Source organism: Giraffa tippelskirchi, chromosome 1 (genome assembly GCF_054371585.1).
Source record: "Giraffa tippelskirchi isolate mGirTip1 chromosome 1, T2T-mGirTip1v1.2.pri, whole genome shotgun sequence".
In the NCBI taxonomy this organism is placed as follows: Eukaryota; Metazoa; Chordata; class Mammalia; order Artiodactyla; family Giraffidae; genus Giraffa; species Giraffa tippelskirchi.
The window spans coordinates 4,506,432-4,529,119 of NC_137275.1; the positions used below are offsets into that span (position 1 = coordinate 4,506,432).

Sequence of the window (22,688 nt, forward strand, 5' to 3'; positions counted from 1 at the left end):
GCACCTGCGCACGCGCGGCACTACTTCCGACCTCTGCGAGAGCACGTACCCGCACGTACACCCGCCCTTTTAGCCCCCTTCCCCCGCCCCCGGCTCGTTCGCCGGCGCATGCGCACACATCTCTGCTTCCAGCCGTGTGACGGGCGTGCAGGCGCACTGCGGTCTCTGCTCGTAGGTGCTCACGCTCAGAAATCTTAAAAAAAAAAAGACTCTCCACCGAAGAGCCGTATGAGTAGAGCATCAGTTAGCATCACTCCCTTTGGCCTCCAATTAAAAAAGATTTTTAAAATGTCTAAAAAATTAAAAAAAAATCTTTAAAGGTATACACATTTAAAAAAAATTGTGTAACAGGAGTACAATAAAGTTTGTATATCTTATTAAATGTACACACTGACTAGTTTTTACGTATCCATATAGCTATGTAACCTCCATCCAGGTCAAGATACAGTGTTAGAGCCACGCTCTCTGGGAAACAAGCTCACTCAGAAGGACGATGCAGATAGTGAAGTGCAGTTTATTACACCGGCGGGCCCAAGGAAGAGTCTCCTCTTAGCCAAGGACCCCGACCAGCATTTGTGAAAATCTTTTATACCCCATGTGTACATGTCTGAACCCACCACCCCAATTTCCTTGTGACTTACATAAACAAAGGAAAGGTAAATACAATCACAATAACCCCATATTCAAACAATCAATTATCAATAAGCCCGAGGTGACAGAAAAAAAATCGATGACTTGTCCGGAGGTAGGGAGATTAGTGTATGTTTTCCCTTAGGTGATGAGTAACCTGAATACAATCTTCAAGATTCCCTTGTCCGGAGGGGGTCTTGTCCTTCTATTGTCGTTTCCACAGGCACTAAGCACAGAGTGTGATGAGTAACCTGAATACAATCTTCAAGATTCCCCTGTCCGGAGGGGGTCTTGTCCTTCTATTGTCCTTTCCACAGGCCCTAAGCACAGAGTTCAGAGTCCATTAGAGAGGTGGCCGAACATGATCAGCACGAACAGGCCTAAGATGGAGTCCAGGCCCCATGAATTCCTTCTTCAATAGAGCATGTCCAGGAACCATGATGGTCTTCCCCCTCATTTACCTAGCTTCTTCTTGCTGTTTATAGTAAAATGAAAGAGAAGTCAGATAAGCAAAATGAAGGTCTGTTAAACCTTGAATTTTATTTGTTTGGCTGTGAGACTTGAGGGATTTTAGTTCCCTGACCGGGGATCGAACAGATGCCTCCTGCAATGGATTGGCAGAGTCCTAACCACTGGACTGCCAGGAAAGTCCCAAACCTTGCTATTTTGGTGACTTTGAAACTTCTCAGCATTTCCAAATGGCTAAAATTAAGAAAAGTGAAAGTGAAAGTCGCTTTGCGACCCCATGGACTATACAGTCCATGGAATTCTCCAGGCCAGAATACTGGAGTGGGTAGGCTTTCCCTTCTCCAGGGGATCTGCCCAACCCAGGGATCAAACTCAGGTTTCTCCCATTGCAGGTGAATTCTTTGCCAGCTGAGCTATCAGGGAAGCCAAAATAAGCAAAATTTAAGAATGGCTTTATAGCAAAGATCACATCCAGGGTGATCTTGGGTGGCCTCAGCCTGCAACGTCTTGAATCAGGACTTGGGTGAGAGCCCCAGATCCTGGCCACTAGACCAGTTGTCAGTGACGAGGGTCCTGGCCCTTCAGCTTTGCAAAGAATTCACACAAAGATGGAAAGTAATGAAACAAGTATTTTTGAGGATGAGAAAGTGTGTGTGTGGATAGACAGGAGTGGACTCAGAGTCGCTGAGTCAAACCCTTATGGCAGTTTGAATTACTTTTATGGAGCATTTCCTCTGGGTTTCCTTTGGCCAGTCATTTTGATTTGCCTGGTTCACAGTCCATATTTGGTATATCTCAGGATCCTTCCATGTGTGCACAACGCGTCTCTTAGCCAAGATGTGTCCCACCAAAGAGCGGTATGGGTACAGCCTCAGTTAGCATCACTCCCTTTTGGCCTCCAAGGAGCCTTTCTGCACGTGTGTGGCTGAGGAGGTCTCCTGACTTTGGGAATGAGAGCTATGTGGTTTAGATAGGGCTCAGCCTTCTCCGGTCTCATACCTTCTCATGCCATTCTTGTCTTGGAGTTTCAACCCACAGGGAATGAATCTCCAGTCGCTTTACTCTGGGGGGACCATCTACTTCCTGCCTCAAGGGTACTGCCAGGAAGAAAAAAGGGAATTGTGACTGTAAAATACCTCTTAATCAGTAGTTAACCAAAGAAAGAAATGGGAAATTTTATTCAAGCCAACCCAAGGATTACATTATAACCTGGGAGATAGTCTTTCAGAAAGTTCTGAGAGCTGTTCCACTAGTAAGAGGTAAAAGCACAATTATTTAGTTTTGAGACAAAGGATTATACAGCAAAGTAACATATTTACAGTTTACATAGTCCAGATCTACACATGCAAGGCAAGTTGTGGGTCATCCTGACCCCTCACAGTATTGAGAAAGAATGTCTTTCCCTAAAGAGTTACCTTGTGACTCTTTCCCTAAAGAGTTGCTTGTGCCAGGAAAATCTACTTTTTTTTGCAAGCATGCACTGCTATGTCTTCTAGGGGAATCTAGTTAATGTGCAATGCAGAGGCACAATGCATGCTAAAGAGGGATAGTGGCCCAAATAGATAGTGGCCCAAACTATATTTAATTTTTTTTTCTGTCCTGCCCTAAAATTAATTGTATTTCATCAAACGCCCTCCCCTTTTGTTGCCCAATTTATTGTTAATAAGAAAACATCACCTTTGTCTAAAAAAATTTCCCCCATTTTCCAGTTGCTTAATCATTATGTGTTGAATGGAGAAAATTTAGAAAACATAGAGGCAAATGATGTGAAATCTTTTAAAAAAAAAAATCTAGACTAGCATTGAAACATGTATATTATCATATGTGAAACAGAACACCATTCCAGGTTCGATGCATGAGACAAATGCTCAGGGCTGGGGCAATGGGATGACCCAGAGGGATGGGATGGGGAGGGAGGTGGGAGGGGGGTTCAGGATGGGGAACACATGTAAACCCATGGCTGATTCATGTCAACGTATGGCAAAAACCACTACAATATTGTAAAGTAATTAGCCCCCAACAAAAATAAATAAATTTATTAAAAAAAAAAAATCTCAGAAAAATAAAAGATGGCTGCTCAACGTACTGTTCAGCCAGAAAAACAACGTTTTAAAGAGGTTCAAAGTGTGCCTCTCAGAGCCTCAGAATCAGACAACAGGATATTTAGAAGGTTGTTGGGCCAGAGGGTGGCTTGGGTAGTTTGCCCACCCCTCCAGTGGTGCTGTGTGCTGGGGGCGTGCCCTGCTTTTGCTCTTGACGCCCTGTGTTTGCTCCCGGCTCTTCAAAAGTGGGAGTTGGGTTTTGAGTCTTTTTGTATCTTGTTGTGCATCATTTGCCCCAACTGCTCATGTACACAGTTATTTTTAGTTCCTTACAGAAAGGGAGAAATGGGTGGGAGAGGATGAGATGGTTATCACCGACTCAATGGACATGAATTTGAGCAAACTCTGGGAGGAAGTGAAGGACACGAAAGCCTGGCGTTCAGCAGTCCATGGGGTCACAAAGCGTCGGACATGACTTGGCAACTAAACAACAGCAACAAATGGTTTCTTCATATTTTGTTGCTGGGGGAGACCATTTGTCCAGGTGCAAGCTCTGCAGCAAATGGCCCCAGGTCCCAGCTTGTCTCATTATCTCTTACTCTCAAATCACTTGCTCTTACTTGTTGTGGACATCTATGAAGAAATCTACATAGCAAGAAACAGATCTTTTATCAACAGCCAGCAAAAAACAGCCTCCTTCCAATAGCTACAGGAATCAGCTATCTTGGAAGTGGATCCTCCAGCCCCATTCAAGTCCAGCGATGGCTTCAGACCTAACTGATACCTTGGCTGCAGCCTAATTAAATGTCCTGAGCTGAAACTATGTGAGATAATAAATATCTGCTCTTTTCAGCTGCTAGCTTTGGGGGTAATCTGTTACAGCAATAGATAGTTAACCTACCATTGAAGGAATATACAATTTATTTGTTTTATTTATTTATTTTTTTACCTATGAACATTTGTGTTCTTTCAGCTTTAGGGAAATTATCATAAAGCAGCTATGAATATCCTTCTATATATCTTTTCGTGGGCATATGTGCTCAAAATCTCTTGACTACTAACAAAGGCATCATCAAATGTGCTGGGTCACAGGGTTGGTATATGTTTAGTCTTAGTTGTTGTTGCTGCTTAGTCGCCAAGTCATGTGTGACTCTTTTGTGATCCCATGAACTGTAACCTGCCAGGCTTCTCTGTCCATGGGGTTTCTCAGGCAAGAATACTGGAGTGGGTTGCAATTGCCTTCTCCAGGGGATCTTCCTGACCCACGGATCGGACCCTCAGCTCCAGCATTGGCAGGCGGCTTCTTTAGCCGATCTGTAGTCACTGCCAAATAATTTTCCAAAGTTGTAGCAATTTACATTCGTGTTTATGGACTGGACTGAATGTATGCATTTCCCCCAAATCATATGCTGAAGCCCTAACACTTGGTGTGGCTGTATTTGGAGTAAGGAAGTGATTAAGGTTAAATGAGGTCGTAAGAGTGGAGTGCTGATCTGATAGGATTAGTGTTCTTGTAAGAAGAGACACCTGAGCGCACCGCCCTCTCTCTTCCCACCCCATCCCCACCTATACATGCACAAAAAGGTCACGTGAGGACTGCAGCAAGAGTGTGGCTGTCTGCAAGCCAGGAAGAGAGACCTCACCAGACACTGAATATGCTAGCACTTTGATCATGGTCTTCTAGCTCCAGAACTGTGAAGGGGGAAACCTGTGATTTAGGCTCTGGTGTTTTGTAGTCTCGGAGAAGGCAATGGCACCCCACTCCAGTACTCTTGCCTGGAAAATCCCATGGACGGAGGAGCCTGGTGGGCTGCAGTCCATGAGGTCACTGAGAGTCGGACACGACTGAGTGACTTCACTTTCCCTTTTCACTTTCATGCATTGGAGAAGGAAATGGCAACCCACTCCAGTGTTCTTGCCTGGAGAATCCCAGGGATGGGGGAGCCTGGTGGGCCACCGTCTGTGGGGTCGCACAGAGTCGGACACGACTGAAGCAACTTAGCAGCAGCAGCAGCAGTTTTGTAGTCTGAGCAGACTAAGACACCCATCAAGAGTATATGAGCATTCCTGGGTACTTGCCTGGTGGTCCAGTCGTTAAAACTCCATGCTTCCAATGCAGGGGGCACACGTTCAATCCCTGGTTGGGGAACTAGATCCCACATGCTCTGTGGAAACGTGTGAGTGTCTCAGATGCTCCACATCCTCCCCAGTGTGGAAGCCTCACCAAGACCACAGGTGTGAGACCCAGAACCAAGGACACCTCCAAAACGGACTGTAACCATTGCCCAAAGCATCCTGCCTTCCCCCCCATGATCATCACCAACAGACTTCCTGACCCCAAATTAGGCAAAAATGCCCACCCTGGTACTTACCCTATAGTGCCCTAACCAATCACCTAATGCCAACTTTCCAGTAGGATTTTTTTTTTTGTCTTTAGGCTAAAAATCGTCTACTAATCCACAAAAGGCATTGACTCTCCCTGGCCTGTCAGGAGGTGTTGGGCCACAGTGCTTGCACTGCCCACAGTATCTCTGCTCTTTGTTCTTAATAAAAATCACTCCTTTCTGCAATACTCTGTGTCCACTGCCATGACTTGGAACTGTCAACATTTTACATTTATCAAGCGGATGCACTGCGCTATCTCATTGTCGTTTTAATTTGCATTTCCCTGTTGAATCATGAAGTTGAGCACCTTTTTACATTCATGCTTGTGTGCTAAGTTGCTTCAGTCATGTCCAACTCTTTGCTACCTTAAGGACTGTAGCCTGCCAGGCTCTTCTGTCCATGGAATTCTCTAGGCAAGAATATACTGGAGTGGGTTGCCATGCCCTCCTCCAGGGGATCTTCTGACTCTGGGATCAAACCTGCATCTTTTATGTCTCCTTCATTGGCAGGTAGGTTCTTTACCGCTAGGGCTCCCCGGGGAGCCCACTTTTTAAAACACTTATTGGCTGTTTGGATATTCCCTTTTGTGAAGTGCCAGTTCAGGTCTTCCCGCCTTTTAAAAATTGAGTTTTCTTTTTCTCACTGATCTGTAGAAATTCGCAATACAGCTTGAATATAGGGCTTCCCTGGTGGCTCAGTGGTAAAGAATCTTCCTGTCAATGCAGGAGACGTGGGTTTGATCCCTGGTCGGGAAGAGTCCCTGGAGAACGAAATGGCAACCCATTCCAATATGCTTACCTGGGAAATCCCAAGGACAGAGGAGTCTGGCAGGCTACAGTCCATGGGGTGGCAAAGAGTCAGACATGACCTAGTGACTAAACAACAACAACAGCATTTGTCAGAAATATCTGTTGAAAATATCTTCTCCCGCTCTGCAATGTCACTTCTCACTCTCTTAGTGGTGACCTTTTTTTCTTCTATTAATAGTGTCTTTTGGTAAATAGAAGTTCATAATTTTAATACAGTCCAATTTACCAAACTAGGAAAGTTTGGAGAGTGAAAGGGGACACTATTAATAATCACATCAAGACAGGAGGTGTAAAATCTTGGATAAATTATGCCATATGATTGTTATGAACTATGCGGATCATATTGTGATTACTAAGGATCATATGCCTTATGCCCACCTTAGGGTAATAGATGGACATTCAGATCCAGAGAGATGTGTTCAGATTAACCAACTTGTCCAAATAATTGGACAACTGAGCAAGTAATTGGAGGAACTAGGAACCAGTTCTGGATTTGTCCAACTCCAAAACATTTGGCATCAAATATCTCCATGAACCGCCTTGTAACAATTATAATCAGCTGTTTCTGGGTGAGGAAGCTGTGAAGGAGAGCAGTGCCTTAGACTTCCTCCGACTCAGTTGTTTTGCCAAAAGTTTTACTTTCATTTTAGGTTTGAAACAGCAGAGAGAATCGATAGTGTACATACAGCACCAAATTGGGCCAATTCCTATATTCAGACTTGAGTAATGCTAGGAAGTCCCATGTAACAGCAATTTGGAGTCCCAGTTGGGAAAAGGGTCCTGGGCAGTGCATCCACCCCACTGGTAGGATTACAAATTGCAGATTTTGAGGCTCCCATTTATAATCCCAGGCTGTTATCTTCATCTGTTTGTGCTCAAAAATGCAGCTCTGGTTTTTCTTTACTTTTTACAATACTGTTTGTTTTACCTTGTAAGTCATACAATTCCTTAGACCTTAGGGGACTGGCCAGGTCCTCAGGGGCTTACCAAATGCCAAGATCCACTCCTTTTCTTGTCTAAAGTGCTGCTTGACTTGCTGGTAACAACTGATGTTCTTCTAGGCAGGCATGTGGTCCAGGCTGGGGCCAGGCAATGTCAGAAGTTGGTCAGAGACCTGCTCCCCTACATTGGCAGCCTGAACAAGACTATCTCTGTTTTAATCTCCCTAACACGGGTGCACAGAGAGGAGAGTTTAATCCTGAGTTCAGACTGGGCCCAGTGCACAAGGCACATGATGTGGTGGCTCAGTTGGGACTCAGTCAGGCACCCACAGCACCTGAGATTCCCAAGAGGGTGAAAACGCATCACCCTGGCTCAGGGGCTCAGGGGCTCAGGGGCTCAGGGGCTCAGGGGCTCAGGGGCTCAGGGACAGAGCTCAGCAAAGGAGCAGTTCTGAGAATCAGCAGTAGGGGGGCAAGAGTGATACCCCAAGGACTAGGAGAGCCTGTGGCTCGGGTGGCTGCTTCTGTCAGAAGGAAACACAAAGCTGGTGGGTTCATCCGGGAAATGAATGGCGGCTGCTTGTTTTCCTAAGCTCGATGGTGGAGAAATATCTATGCTACGCTATGCTGTGCTAAGTCGCTTCAGTCGTGTCCGACTCTGTGCGACCTGACTTGGGTTAAATGTTGTTGTTGTTGTTGTTTTAATCTGTTAGCAATCCAAATGTCCATCTATAGATAAATAATAAGCAAAATGTGGTCTGCTCACATGATGGACTGTTACTCAGCCTTCAGAAGGAAGGAATCCTGACACATGCAGCAAACTGGATGAAGCCTGAAGACATTATTCCAAGTGAAATAAGCCAGTCATGAAAAAGACAAATTCTGTGTAATTCCACTTACATGAGGTCCCTGGAGTCATCAGATCTGCAGAGACAGAAAGTAGAGTGGTAGGGGCCAGGGGCGGAAGTGATGTTGTCTAATGGGTTTAACGCATCCGTTTTGCAAGATGAAAAGTTTTGGAGATTGGTTGCATGATGATATGAATACATGTAACAATACTGAACTGCATGTACTCTTAGAAATGGTTAAGATGGTAAATTTTATTTTTTTTATCACAATAAAAAATTCTCCTTTGACCCAGTAGTCTAAGGTTAAAAATGGAATTCATTTCTGGGAAATTATCTGAGCTTAAGACAAAGCTTTGTGCATGAAAAATTAATTGTAGCATGCTTAAGAAAAATACAAGTAGGAAGAACTTTATAGTGAGCAAATGTTGGTACATTCATTCTGGCCAATTCTTTGCAGCTATTAAAACATGCTTTGTGGGGACTTGGTGGCACAGTGGATAAGAATCCACCTGCCAATGCAGGGGACATAGGTTCAATCCCTGGTCCAGGAAGATTCTACATGCCACGGAACAGCTAAGCCCGTATGCCAGAACTACTGAGCTCCCATTCTAGAACCTAAGAACCATAACTACTGAGCCTGCAGGTTGTAACCACTGAAGCCTGAGTGCCCTAGAGCTCGTTCTCTGCAGCAAGAGAAGCCATCACCATGAGAAGCCTGGGCACCGCAATGAAGAGTAGCCATCATTTGCCACAAACTAGAGAAACCTCATGCAAAGCAATGAAGATCCAGTGAAGCCCTGCCCCCCACACCAAAAAAAAACCCTGCTTCTTGGCCAGCAGTCTGGGTGGCGTTCAGGTCACCTGTGAGCAGCTGTCTTGTGCAGAGAGGAAGGAACACTGGATGTCCACATGGGACATCATGTGGTGGGCCACATGCTTTTAGACTTGACTTTTACCACCTCTTCTTCTTGGGCCAAGAATCATGGCATTGCAGAAATAATAGTTAAAAAATTAAAAGGCTACCAGAAAAGATAAATTATGGTTGGACACGACTTTTGCTTCATGAGGACCTGGATGCCAGGTACCCCCCAGGGGCTGTGAACTCCTGAGAGGTGACTGTGGACTTCACCTGCAGGAATGGGCCTCCTGCTCCTGCTCAGGGGACCCTGAATAGAACCACGAGAGGAGGGATCTGCTCTCCAAACCAGATATGATCTCCTGGTTGGACAAGGGGGAACAACTGTGATGGGATGAAAAGATTTCCAGGGTGGCTGTGGAGGTATGGGATATGCACTCACTAGCAAAAGAATCTTCAAAGCAGGATGTTTCGATGGAGACCATCCTGTGAGATAAGAGAGCGACACAGATGGGCCGTGCTGTCTCATGAGAGAAGCTGGGAATTGTAAGGACTGGAGAAGCCCCAAAAAGGACACTTGAAGGAAGTGGCATGATGCTGTTTTCCTGCTCAATTAGCCGGGTGCTTTGTTGGAAAGCACAGAAACCTACCCTGGATGACGATTCAGAAAAGAGCTCCCCCACCCCCCCTTAAGATACTGAGTAGTTCAGAACTGCCGAGAGACCTGGAGAACCAGGTTCAGGGCTGTATAGCTGGAAGCCTCTCCTACAACCAGGCTGCAAAACCCTTGAGGTCTCAGTTCTTTGTGTCAGTTGCCTGACTTCGTGTCTGGGGCAAGGGCAGATTCTGCCTGTAGCCCCAGCTATTTAATAGAAGCTAGGCTGGGAGCAAGGGCTCTTCCTTCTATGGGGCTCAGCTTCTATAGGCTCTGCCTCCCCCCAACCCTAGTGAGCTGGGCGGATTTGTCATTCACAGGATGTGATGGTGACTAATTTGTGAAGTCACAAGAAGAAAGGAAAAACAATTTCTCCTCTGGTCCACACTTGCAGCTCCCTCTCATCATGTTTATCTGACTTTTCATGCTTTAGTGAAATATGTGTACCTGCTCCTAATGCAACTTCCCCTCTTCCTAAAACACGGGCCAGGGACGTCCCTGGTGGTCCAGTGGTTAGAAATCTGCCTTCCACTGCACGGGATGTGGGTTTGATTCCTTACTGGGGAACTAAGATCTCACATGCTTCAGGGCATCTAAGCCCATAAAGCAACTACTGAGTCTGCACACACCTCAGCCAAAGATCCTGTGTGCTGTAATGAAGACCTGATACAGCAGAGTAAATAAATACATAATAACAACGATAACAACAGGGGCCGTCCCTTCCCCATCGAGGGGTCAACCAAAGCCTCAGATTTGACCAGTTCACCACCAAGTCCAGCATCTCTCAGCAATGATCATCTCTGCTCTGGTGAATGTCTTCAAACGTTAAGAAGAGACTTCAACTGCTGGGTATTTAAAGGAAAAAAAAAAAGGAATCTCAAAACCAGGGTAAATTATTGACTCAAAAGCTCACTTACATCATGGGTTACTTTCTAAAGATGGTTTCAGAAAATTGTAAAGGCACTATCTGGGCAGTTGTTCACTGGTGATTCTAATCCTCACTTGTAATTCATTTCTTCATTTCTTTGTTATTGTGGAAGCTCCTCCTGGAGGAGGAAATGGCAACCCACTCCAGTGTTCTTGCCTGGGGAATTCCATGGACAGAGGAGCCTGGTGGGCTACAGTCTGTGGGGTTGCAAAGAGTCAGACACGACTGAGCACACGCACACACATTGTGTTTTATGGTTTTGGGGGCAAAAAAAAAAAATTGTATTGTACCAAGAATATGTTACTTGAAAAAAAACGTGTTTGGAGAGATGCAGGGGCCAGGGTTTGATGAGTGGCTACATGACTGACTGACCATATGGATGCACTCGGGTTCCATGCCCTTCCCTTGGGTCCAGTACAGGGTGGTGCTCACTTTGTGCCAATGAATCGGCAAAAGCAGGGACTGTACCTCCGCCATCAGGCTGGCACCTGGTGGGCACTCGGGAAATGACCTGTGAGTGGATTCTGTGTTGTTTGTGTCTCTGTCTCTCTGCTGGGCAGGCAGTGAGCATTAAGTGATAAGTCAGTAGATTATTTGCTGTGTGTATGTGTTGGGGGTTGTGCTGATGTTGCAGGAAGAGGGACCCCTTCCAGGGCCCAGACTGGGCTCTTGTCTAATGCTCAGAAATGAATTGTCCGAGGAGACACTTGTGCTGACAAAGCAAGAGATTTTGTTGGAAAGGGCGCCAGGGTGGAGAGCAGTAGGGTAAGGGAACCCAGGAGAACTGCTCTGCCACATGGCTCACGTCTCCGGTTTTATGGCGATGGGATTAGTTTCTGGGTTGTCTTTAGCCAAAATCATTCTGACTCAGAGTCCTTCCTGGTGGTGCACGCCTCGTTCAGCCAAGATGGATGCCAGCGAGAAGGATTCTGGGAGGTGGTGGGACATGTGGTGTCTCCTTTTGACCTTTCTTGAACTCTTCCAGTTGGTGGTGGCTTATTAGTTCCGTGTTCCTTACCAGGAGCTCCAGTCATAAAACGACTCATGCAAGTGGTTACTACGGTGCCTGGCCAGGGTGGGCGGTTTCAGTCAGTGTGCTTCCCCTAACACTGAGGTTTAAGGAAACAATCAGTTTCTCTGAGACCAATGCCATTTCATGAGGATTTTATTAATCAGAGAGTCATCATCGGGCTCAGCCCAGGGAAATAATTATCAACAAGGGCTTTCCGGTAGCCGGGGCCCGCTGCTTGATCCTGCCTGGTCACCTTCAGGAATCTAGATCTGCAGGGCATCTGTTGAATTCTCCCTGCTCAAAGTGCCTGGGACCAGCCATCCGGAGCACAGATGCCAACGCTGTGAATTGGCCAAAATCCACCTCGCGGCCTCCATCCGTGCATCCAGGGCCTTGGGCCAGTTGTCCACAGCATCCCTGTACCTTCCAGTCCAGAGGAGACGGGCCTGGCGTCAGCGATGAGCGTGCCTGGGCAGTGCTGGGCCTTGGCAGAGTTTGTGCCACCTTTGCCGTCATGTGGGCTTGGAGCCAGGACCCTAAAAGAACACGGGGACTCCAAGAAGCTGTGAGCAGCCCTGATGTCTGTGACATCACAGGAAGCAATCTATAGGGGTTTTTGTTTGTTTGTTTGTCTTTAGGCCAAACTTGAATTGTGTTTTGCAGTGCAGGAGGCAATATTTACCTTAACTTTCATGTTTTGAAGGGGATTTTCTTTGGATTGTATGATGTGCTTTAACATGAGGATTCCCCGGAAATGCGCCCCCTCAGTCGTCTAATGTTTGTGTGCCACCGGCTCTGTGGGTGTTACTTCGTTAAGATTCTTTGCATTCTGTTTGTTGAGCACCCATCTCCTGCCGGCACCAAGCTAGCTCTATTCCTCACAGCCACCCTGCAAGGAACAGGCATCACCCCGGGTTACAGATGAAGTAAATAAGGCCCAGAGCCGTTCTCTGCCTTGCTCAGGCACCCAGCTCGTGGGCCCCTGGGGCCTTAGGGAGGCCAGGTGGGGCTATCCTCTGGTAGCCTGCTCCTGTGGGCTATCCTCAGATAGCCTGCTCCTGTGATGTTAGAGGGCAAGCGAGGACCAAGCACCACCACGTGCAGATCCGAAAAGCAGCAGCAGGGGCCACTGCCGACCCAGTCCTGCAACCACAAATTCCACCTTACACTGAGCAGTGTCTCCATGTGGCAGGATACCTGGAAAGGGAGGCTCTGGAAGTTTGTAGCTTGGCAGCCAGCAGCGTGCACGAAGCTCTGACTGTGCTGGACGGTTGATTCCCTCACAGGGTGAGATCTGGGGAGGACAAACCTCTGGAAGGAATGCATTAACTGGGAACCTGATCAGCAACACAAAAGGAAGGTGCTCGCTTGGCAGCCAAGCCCCATCATCGAAGCTCCATCACTCACTTTAAGCTCTGTGACTGTGGGAGGAGGGCCAGGACATCAGGTGGGAGCCATCCTCCCCACCCCTGAAGTGTCAGCGGCCGCTGGGGCGGCCCCTGCTGGAGTAACTCACAGCAAACCCAACTAAAATGGGTGCCGGCTCCCCAGGGCTTCTCCTCAGAGGACGGGCCTGCACTCCCAAGAAAGGGTTACAGACAACCCCTCGTGTCAGAGGGCCCGTTGAAGAAAAGGTTCTGACGCTTGTTAAAATGGAAGGAAGACTATTCAGGTCTGTTGCAATTGGGGAGAGCGAGCCGGTTCAACTCTGAAAATCAAAACAGAGTTGGTATACACATATCCCCTCCCTTTTGTATACCTATGGCTGATTCATGTTGAGGTTTGACAGAAAACGACAAAATTCTGTAAAGCAATTATCCTTCAGTTAAAAAATGAATAAATTTTTAAAAAGTTGGTATTGCTCAGAGACTCTAATACAGAGAAGGGAGACCGCTGAGGAAGTGTGACATACACGTCTCAGCCTGGGTGAATCTGACCTTCTGAGCACTTATTTTCCTAAGGAAGCCGTCCAGAACACCTGCCAGGAACTCAAGATACTTATCTGAAACTTACACTAAAATAACTCGTAAAATAGCTCCTGACAGTCTATCTACTTATCGGACCTTATCTGAAAACAACTTGTGATTCCTTTAAGGACAAATGTTGCATGACTTCTATCAGACTCCATCAACATCCTCACCAAGCAACTTTAGCTACCTGAAGCCTTGCCTGTATAAGCCCCTGGAACACTCTTGGTTTTATTAATACCTGAATATATCTCCTGAATTGTAATTCTTAAGACTCCAAATAAATTTTTTTCTTATTTGCAGCCTTTCTAAGTTTTTGGTTGATATTTGCTACGGTTGGGTTAGGCAGGTCGAAGGATGGGACCTGAGAATGAGGTCATAGCATTAAAGAGGGCTCAGTAGTTCAGTACATGGATTCTCTAGTTGTGTGAGGAATCAGTAGTTGCAGTGCATGGTTTCTCTAGCTGTGGTGTGCAGGCTCAGTAGTTGTGCTGCATGGATTCTCCAGTTGTGGCGTGAGGATTCAGTAGTTGCAGTGCATGGATTCTCCAGTTGTGGTGTGAGGACTCAGTAGTTGCAGTGCATGGATTCTCCAGTTGTGGTGTGAGGATTCAGTAGTTGCAGTGCATGGATTCTCCAGTTGTGGTGTGAGGACTCAGTAGTTGCAGTGCATGGATTCTCCAGCTGTGGTGTGAGGACTCAGTAGTTGTGGCAAATGGATTCTCTAAATGTGGTGTAAAGGCTCAGTTCTTGCTTCCACAGCTACAGCCAAGTAGTGCCTTCTTTCTTATAGAACTCTGATCTCAAGTCTCTTTCTTGGGTCCCAAATTCTGGGAAGCAACTTTAATGCTTAATAACAAAATGTAAGAATATACTTTCTTTTAAAAATTTTTAAATTTTTAAATAAGAAATATTTTATTTATTTGGCTGCATAGTCTTCATTGCCTCATGCAGGCTCTGGAGTACACGGACTTTGCTGCTCCATGGCTTGTGGGATCTTAGTTCCCTGACCAGGGGTTGAACTCATGTCTGTTCCATTGCAAAGTGGATTCTTAACCAATGGACCACCAGAGAAGTTGCAAGAATATATGTTCAAGCTTTAAAAATACAGTAAAATCACAATAACAAAAATAGGACCGCACAGCAGCTTACAATCTAAGCCTTGTTCCTTTATGTAATATTATTCAGTTGCAAGTGGTCTTTCCCAAGCTAAATGCACTTCACAGTCAAAACTGTCATATGACAACGTAATACTGAAATCATCTACCATACTAGTACTGGAGATTTAGTGTTTAACAGGTGAATACACAGACAGAAATGTGGAGAGAGAAAATGAAAAGACTCCTGGTTCAGCCTCTCCAAGCAGTCAGTCCCTACCAGCTGAACAGGAGTCCACCAGTGGTAACCTAGACTGTGGCAAGTTCATCAATACAACATAAATTCTAGAGTCTCTTTTCAAAGAAGCAGACAGGCAACCCCGACCACTCGTGGGAATGCTATAACTTGCTCTGAGGACATATGAGAAGCTGCAGGCTCATGCAGCCAGTCTCTAACACTCCCCCCTTTTTTTTGGCCCTACGACTAGGGTTCTTCACTCTAGTTTCTGAGGCAGTCCATGCTCAGTCACTTCAGTCATATCTTACTATTTGCCACCCTCTGGACTGTAGCCCACCAGGCTCCTCTGTCCATGGGATTCTCCAGGCAAGAGTATTGGAGTGGTTAGTCATTACCTTCTCCAGGGGATCTTCCCAACCCAGGGATTGAACTCGTGTCTCCTGTATTGCAGGCAGATTTTTTACTGCTAAGCCAGTGGGGAAGCCTGAGCCAGTCCACATTCTGCAAATATTTTACTAGAAGTGGTCTTCACATTTCACAACACATGAAATTATTTCAACTGCTGAGAGATGGGATGGTTCCTGCAATGGATTATCAGTAAACAAAGGATGTCAGAGTCATCAGAGATTGCAGGCACTGTAGATAGTGAGCTGGTCAGCCTGGGAGAACTCAGGGAGGAAAGAAGACCTGCCATGTAGCAGCCGTTGGACTGCAACCACTCCCCACAGAGAGCCCTGAGGAAACTCAGCATGTGAACACAGCACACTGGCTGCAGATGGGTGAGGTGTGTAAAACACATATGAGTTCAGTGAGCCCAGACTCTTGTATCTTCCCCAATACAGAAAAGTACTACATTCCTTAACTTGGGGTATCTGGTTTTCTTTAGTTTACAACAATCTTGTGACATTCAGACGACTTGCCCTTTCTTGCAAAATTTCCATATAACCTGGCTCCCTTCCTTTGCCTCCTTGGAGCAGTTCTCTCAGGGTAACTTGAGATGCTGTCTTCTGGGCTTGAAATTCTAAAACTTTCCACTGAATAAAACTTAACTGTCAACTTTTGGGTTGTGAATATTTTAAGTCCACATGGCCAAGGTTGAAAAATGGAAACCGATATGTAAGCGAACCGCTCAACAAGGTCTCATCCTGGCTCGCCCACCGCCCTGTGAGGACAAATCCACGCAGGGCAAACCAGCCCATGATCCACCCGCCCGCAGAGCCTCAGTCACACCTGCGCCCAAGCATCCTCCGGTGTGGCTCCACAGCCCTCCGCCCAGCCAGCGGGCCTCCACTGCCTCCTCCGCCCTCTCCTCCCACAGCCTCATCACTCCTCCGCTAAGGCACAACACGAGGGGCGGGCGCGGGCCTCTGAGGCCCCCATCTCGCTCTCCGGCTCCGGCAGCCGCACGCCCTCCCGCAGCCGCGTCACGCCCTCAGATGTGCGCGCTCCCGGGCGGCAACTTCCCGGCGGGCGGCGGGGAGCGCGGGTCACCGCACCGTCTTCCGGTGCTCGTCCCGGGTCCGCGTCCACGGGGCGCCCCGCCACAGCCCCATGGCCCGGGGTCCCGTCGCCGTGCCCGAGAGGCGCGGCGGGCGCGGTGCTGAGCTCGGCGAAGCGCCACTGTGACGGGCAACAGGTTCTTGAGTTTAGTCTACTTTTTGATAAAGCTTTGCCTTTCGCCTTAAAGCAGCGAGAGCCACACCCAAAATGGCCCTCGCCATGGACTGTCGTCGTGTGGCTTTGTGGCCCCTTTCACGACACTCCGGAACCCCTTTACGGCCACGCCCCGGGTGGTAAAGCTGAGCCACCCCTACCCGGGTACGGGTTGGGGGTGGGGCGAATGGGCATATGTGCTCGCTCATTCCGCTTCCTAGTCGTTGACTTTTCTTTGGGTTGGGTCTTGAGGACGTGGTTTTAACTCTGAGTTGCAAAAGTGATGTTTCCACAGCAGAAACTGAGTTACACCAAGCCCTGTAAGCCAGGGCTGCGAAGCCCACGGCTGCCTTCCCTTCCCATCTCTGTGAACTCTCCAGCGCAAAGGCTGGTCTGGTGGCTCAGCCCAAACCTGGCATAGAGCGGATACTCAGGGAGAGTTTATTAAAACGAAATCTTTACCAAACTAATGTCTATGAGGAGAGTGCTAACTAGCTACTGGGAAGGAATAAGTGGATAAGTTTATGTTCTAGTCCCGTGGCCCCCAGATACACAATAAATATTGTGTGTGGGGTGGAGGATCCTGTTTGCACAAGTGCTGTGGACTTGGGCCTCAGTTTTCCAGTAAATCATGTGAAAATGTTAGTCAGTCAGTCGTGTCCAACTGTTTGTGACGCCATGGACTGTAGCCGTCAGGCTCTGCTATCCAGGGGATTTTCCAGGCAAGAATACTGGAGTGGGTTGGCATGCCCTCCTCCAAGGGATCTTCCCAACCCAGGGATGGAACCCATGTGTCTTATGTCTCCTGCATTAGCACGTGGTTTCTTTACCACTAGTGCCACCTGGGAAGCCCCAGTAAATCATGTAAAGGAAATGAATGTTGCCTATCATTCCAGTTCTGTCAACGCCTTTGGTTACGGTCTTACCTCACTGTGGTGTGCCCGGAGAGGAATTCAGGATGGAAAAATGGAAAGCATTTTGTGCTTTGGATATACCAACCCCTAGATTTTTTTTTAAAAATGAATTTATTATACTTTTGGTTGCACTCAGTCTTTTGTTGCTGCGTGCCGGCTTTCTCTAGTTGCGTGGAGCAGGAGCTATTCTCCAGTTGTGGGCAGCAGGGGCTACTCACTGTAGTGGCTTCTCTTGTTGCAGAGCACAGGCTCTAGATACATGGGGCTCAGTAGTTGTGGCATACCAGCTTACTTGTTCCGAGATATGTGGCATCTTCCTGGACTAGGGATCCAACCTGTGTCCCCTGCATTGGCAGGCAGATTCTTAACCACTGCACCACCAGGGAAGTCCCAACGCCCAGGTTGTTAAGATACATATCTAAGGAAAAATTTCATTAACTTGATATGTCTCTTCTTTGTGATTAGCAGTATCTTTTGATATTTGAAGCATGATTTTTCTTTTCCCCAGCAAAAAATTCATATATAGCCTTACCTCCTCCGTTGCCTCACTGGACCATTTCTTCAGCCATCTGAGAGGCTGTTTCCTGGACTATAGTCCTCAGGAAGGTCCTGAATAAAACTGAACTCACAACCGTTACATTGAGGACTTTTCTTTCAGTCGACAACCAGGTGGAGCTCGTAGTCCCACTTCAGAATACCCATCAGGGCTATTGAGAGGATTAAGTGGGAAAATGGGTGCAAAAGTGCATCATGAACTTGCTAAAGTACGAGGCAGATAAGCAGCATTATTGTTAGACTGTAGAATGTGGAGGCTGAGGGCAAAGTGTTAGCTTTAGACAGATCTGGGGTTTAGATCCTAACCCCACAACTTGCTGGTTGGGAGTATCTGGGCAAATTAGGTAATGGTTGGAAGATAGCTCTCTGGGCCTCAGCGTCTCCTCCCTTACCTAGTGGTGTTGGGAACCAAGACCTCTAGGGAAGTGTAGGAGGCAGAGTGGCCCCCAAAGATGTCCGTATTCCTGATTCCTGGGACCTGAGAGTGAATTACGTAACATATTTGGTAATTATGAATATATTAGATGGCAAATATATTACATGGCAAAAAGGACTTTGTGAATGTAATTAAAGTTAAAAATCATAAAGAGACTGGCCTGGATCATCCGAGTGGACTCAATCTCTGCCCTTTAAAGCAAAGAATGTTTTGGGGCTGGATTTAAAGAAGTGAGGTAGAAAAGGAAAGCAGGAAGAATCAGAGATAGTCCAAGCATGAGATAATTGAATGTGCTGATGCTGGCTCTAGTTAGCCTCACAACTTGTTATATGAGAGACTTTGGACAAATTTAAAGCATGAGAATGATTTGAGGTGCCATGACTGGGTCTGAGATGCAAGCAGCCACATGTAAGGTATCAACCAAAATAAACAGTACAAGAGGCTGCAAATAAGAAAACGGTTCATTTGGTATCTTAAGAATTGCAGTTTGGGACACACGAATTCAAGGTAACCACGAAAGTGTGTTCTGAGGAAGAGAAAGAATCAGGGGCTTATAAGGACAAAAAGCTTTATGCTTGTTGTTAAAAATTGCCTGGAAAGAATTGATCGGCTCTGACATGAGTCAGAAAATATTTATCCTTAAGGAATCACAAGCTGTTTCAGGGTAAGGGTCCGACAAGTAGATGGACTGTCATGAGTTACTTTAGGATAAGGTTCTGATAAGTACTTGAGTTTCTGACAGGTTCTGGAAGACTTCATCATGTCAAATTCCATCCTTAGGAAATGCGCATTGTCACACTTCCTTAATGGCCTCCAGCTTTATTTTAGAGCTCTCTGAGCAATAATGACTCCATTTTGACTTTTTCCTTTCACATTTCTACCCTTTGATCAAGATCTTTCTTAAGAAAGCATTGGTGAGCAATCTTTTGGGTATTTGGCATTGGTATCATCTCCCTTTGGTGCTGGGAAGGCTCAGTCCCAGAGAGTCATGTCTCACCGCGAGCAGTGCTGTGTGAGAGGTGTGCCCTTAGAGAGCTTATGGCCACATTTGAACAACAAGCAGCCATTTTAGGAATATTACTTGGCCATTAAAAAAAATGAAATAAAGCCATTTGCAGCAACATGGATGGACCTAGAGAGTATCGTACTGAGTGAAGTAAGTCAGATGGAGAAAGAGAGATATCATATGAACACCCCTTATATGTGGAATCTAAAAAGAAATGATACAAATGAACTTGCTTATAAAACAGAGACTCAAGACTTAGCAAATGAACTTATGGTTGCCAGGGGGAAGGGATGGTTAGGGATTTGGGGAAGATCATGTACACACTGAAACATTTAGAATGGATAACAAAGAAGGGCCTGTTGTATAGCACATGGAACTCTGCTCAATGTTATATGGCAGCCTGGATGGGAGGGGGGCTTGGGGGAGAATGGATGCATATATATGTATGGCTGAGTCCCTTTGCTGAAACTACCTGAAACTACCTCAACATTGTTAATCTGCTATACTCCAAGACAAAGTGTTTTTGGTGTTAAAAAATTAAAACTGAATTGTAAAAACAAAAACAAGCAGCCATTTTAGGAAGTGAGTCATAGGCAGTCTTCAAAACAGACATGGATGCGCATCAGGAGGAATCTTACAGGAGTGATTAATCATTTCCAGATGGTAAACTCTCACTATGCCCAGTTCAATGGTAAGGCCTGAAAGCTTATCAGAAACTAATATTCTACAGTAAGTGTCAGAGTCCTTTCTGTGAATCTGTCATAAGAGGAAGCATATTTGTAAAAGAATCAGAGTGAAACAGTAACTGCCTACAAATGATCTAAAAATGCACATTATTGAAAACCTGAGAGCTTAAAAAGGACAAGAGAGAGTCGTCTAGGAACCGAGGGAACTGGATTCTGCCAACAACCTGAATGAACCTGAATGAGCCTACATCCCTGCACCTCCTGATAAGAGGCCTGTCAGCTAACACCCTGCTTTTTATATTTTTGTTCATTTATTTTTGGCTGTGGAGGATCTTCATTGCTGTATGGGCTTTTCTCGATTTGCCCTGCACCGGCCTTACTGTGGTGGCTTCTCTTGTTGGAGAGCATGGGTTCTAGGCTGTGTGGGCTTCAGTAGTTCAGATCTTGGGCTCTAGAGCACAGGCTCAATAACTGTGGTGCACCAGCTTAGCTGCTCCATGACACATGGAATCTTCCCAGATCAAGGATCAAACCTGTGTCTCCTGCATCGGCAGGTGGATTCTTTTCTCACTGAGCCACCAGCAAAGCCCCTAATACCCTGCCTTTGACTTTGTCAGGGCCAAAGCAGAGAAAACTGCTAAACTGACTTGGACTTTGGGTTTTCAGAACTGTTAAAATAAATTGTGTTGTTTTGAGCTGCTAAATTTGTAATTTGTTACAGCAGCAATAGAAAACTAGTGCAGGAGGGGGCTGTTGGAAGTGGGGCTTGAAGTTTAGCCTGCAGAACATTTGTATAAGGTTAGAAGAAAGTTTGTCATGAGCCTAAGGATAGAGGAAAGTGAATAAAGATCCCCCCCGTGCCTTCTCACAGCTTCATTATTCTCTGACCTCTCTTTTCATTCATTTTTGACTCCCTCCCTCCTCTCGCTCTCTTTTGCTAAGATGTGTGTGGCAAATATCTTCTCCCAATTGAGACTTAACTAGTTTTTAAAATAGACTTTATAGAACACTTTTTGGCTTATAGAAAAGTTGAGAAGATAGTAGAGAGTAAGTGGTTCAACTTTTCACTTTGATTTTCTTTGATAAATGCAAGATTGTAGTTAAAATTTTTTAAAAAAATTATGGCGAAGTATGCATAACATAAAATCTGACATTTAAACCATTTAAAAGTGAGCAGATCAGTGGCATTAAGTATATTCACATTGTTACACAACCATTTGTTGTTCAGTCGCTAACTTGTTTCTGACTCTTTGTGACTTCATGAATTGTAGCATGCCAGGCTCCTCTGCCATCCACTATCTCCTGGAATTTGTTCAAATTCATCTCCATTGAGTCAGTGATGTTATCCAACCATCTCATCCTCTGCTGCCCCCTTCTCCTCTTGCTCTCAATTTTTCCCAGCATGAGGATCTTTTCCAATGAGTCAGTTTTTCCCATCAGGTGGCCAAAATATTACTACCATCCATCTCCAGAACTTTTTCATCTTTCCAAATTAAAACCAAATTGGACCTATCAACCAATAACTCCTCATTTCCTTCCCCCAATCACTGGTAGCCACCATTCTACTTTCTGTGTCTGTGAATTTGTGTGCTCTAGCTTAAAAAAAAAATTGAGGTGAAATTGATGTCACATGCAATTAATCAGTTTAAAGTGTAGAACTCAGTGACGTTTAGTGTATCCACAATGTTATGTGACTGCCAGCTCTCTAGTTTTTTGTCTTTGTTTTTTTAAATTAAAATTTTAAATAAAAAAAATTTTTTTAGCCCTCTACTTTTCAGCACCCAAGAAAAACACTCATTACCCATTAAGTAGTAACCCCATGTTCCCCTTTGCCTCATCCCCTGGCAATCACTGGTTTACTTTCTCTTTCTATGCATTTACCTATTCTGGATATGGGCTTCCCAGTTGGCGCTAGTGGTAAAACCCACCTGCCAATGCAAGAGACATAAGAGATGGGGGTTTGATCCCTGGGTTGGGAAGATCCCCTGGAGGAGGGCAAGACAACCCACTCCAGTATTCTTGCCTGGAGAATCCCATGGACAGAGGATCCTGGTGGGCTACAGTCCATGAGGTCACAAAGAGTCGGACGCGACTGAAATGACTTGGCACGCACACTTTCTGGATATGTTGTATGTAATAGTCAGCTAGGGCTGCCACAGTAGAATAGCACAGAATGGGTGGTTTAAACAACAGAAATTTATATCCTTACAGTTCTGGCAGATGGAAGTCCAGCATCAAGGTGAGGGAAGGTTGGTTTCTCTGGATTCCCTCTCCTTGGCGTGTGGACTGCCGTCTACTCCCTGTCTCCTCACATGGCTTTCCTCTGTGGTGAGCATCCATGGTATCTCTTCTTCTTCTTCTTCTAAGAACACCAGTCATATCAGACTAGGATTCCACCCTTATGACCTCACTTAACTTCAATTACCTCTTTAAAGGCTACCTGGTTACCATGGCCTGGCTGTTTGTATCTCTCCCAAAATTCATATGTTGAAATGTTAACTCCTGGGACTTCCCTAGTGGTTCAGTGGCTAACACTCCATGCTCCCAATGCAGGTGGTCCGG

The 22,688-nt window shown here is 46.0% G+C and overlaps 1 long non-coding RNA gene across 1 annotated transcript; it reads right to left on the minus strand.

The window, feature by feature from the left end:
- Positions 1-7,392: 7,392 nt before the first annotated feature.
- LOC145543549 (uncharacterized) lies at positions 7,393-22,464 on the minus strand. Its single transcript, XR_014080860.1, has 2 exons — positions 22,336-22,464; positions 7,393-10,479 (listed from the first exon to the last, which is right to left on the minus strand). It is a non-coding gene; the product is annotated as an uncharacterized LOC145543549 (long non-coding RNA).
- Positions 22,465-22,688: the final 224 nt, after the last annotated feature.